The following is a 1301-nucleotide window of genomic DNA, read 5'->3' on the forward strand; positions in this document are numbered from 1 at the left end:
CAGCGCGCTTTCAACGCCAGCAGGGAAACGTGCGCAGTGACGCTGACCTCCCACGAGCCCCGCTCCCAGCACTGGGCCGTGCGGGCGGTCGTGCACAGTGAGTATGGCCCCACCATCCCACCCAGAGCGGGACAGGATGGGACCAGCATCGGGAGACCCTGGCGTGGGGATGCAGCCTGAGGCTTGGGCAGAGCCCTGGGGTCTGCCAGAGCTTGGCCAAGGGGCTCCTTTCCTTGGGCTGCCCCATCGCAGTGGATCAGTGGAAGGACAGTGACTCCAGAAATAAGCTTTGCTCCCCAATGAATGCACCAGATCCCTCTCCCACCTGTGATAAGTCAAGGCAGGGACGGGTCTCCAGAAAGAAAAATTCCTCCCAAGTGGTTAAAATCCAGTGGCCTGTTCAAATCCTTCCCCCCAAGGGACCACAGAGGGGAGTTTCTTGCCCACGTCAGAGCCCTCTGGGGAAATCCAGCTCAGAAATCCAGCACCTGGGGGTGCCCAAACATTGCTTTAGCACCAGGGTGCTGGAAGGATGGAGGCATCACGCTGCCCTAGCACCAGGGTGAAGAAGGACCAAGCTCCGTCCTCCTCCTTGTCCTCAGGAAAGGGGAATGGGTGGGGGGTCCAGCCTCCAGCACCTGACCCCAGGCAGGGCAGCGAGGCCCTGGGGACCAATTCTGCACCGCTCCAGCGTGACCTGGAGTAGCCAGTTACAGCCCCCAGGGGGTGGTGCTGCCCCCTTCCCCCCTTGTGCTCATTGCAGCCTCTTTATTCCCCCAGTGCCCTTGGACCCTGAGCGAGTCCTGGAGGAGCTGAAGGAGAAGGAGGACAAGTTAGAGCAGGTAAGCAGGTCCCTGGGCACAGCACAGCTTCCCCGTGGATGTCCCCCGAGGTGGGTGGCGTGGGGAGCCCTCTGCAGGGCCTGACCCATCTCTCTCGTGGCAGCTCGGCATCGCCAACATCACCTACGACAAAATGGAGAGGGAGATGATAATCAACGATGAGTTCAGCACGCCCCTGATCATCACCATCATCACCCTGGCCGGCTCCATGATGATGATCGCGGCCTTCAAACGTTCGGGAGCTGGGCCAGGGCCAAATTTCAGAGCAGCAGCAGCAGCAGCAGGATTTAAGGAAGAACAGACACAGGAAGAAAAAAAAAAAAAAGTGAAGATCATCGACCTTGCCATCTCTGCTGGTGGGGACGGCCTGGCTTGCCCAGCAGGCACCACCCTTGCTGTTGCTCAAGGGGCGCCCAAGCGCTGTGGATGCTCCAGAGGGGCAGGAGCTGCTTTTTGGGG

At 60.2% G+C, this 1301-nt stretch overlaps 1 non-coding gene across 1 annotated transcript; it reads left to right on the plus strand.

The window, feature by feature from the left end:
• The first annotated feature begins 15 nt into the window (after positions 1-15).
• Positions 16-1016, plus strand: LOC104134816. The gene is made up of 3 exons (XR_004843275.1): positions 16-97; positions 781-842; positions 946-1016. It is a non-coding gene; the product is annotated as an uncharacterized LOC104134816 (transcript).
• Positions 1017-1301: the final 285 nt, after the last annotated feature.

This window comes from Egretta garzetta, unplaced genomic scaffold (assembly GCF_000687185.1).
Source record: "Egretta garzetta isolate BGI_Z169 unplaced genomic scaffold, ASM68718v1 scaffold260, whole genome shotgun sequence".
NCBI classification, from domain to species: Eukaryota; Metazoa; Chordata; class Aves; order Pelecaniformes; family Ardeidae; genus Egretta; species Egretta garzetta.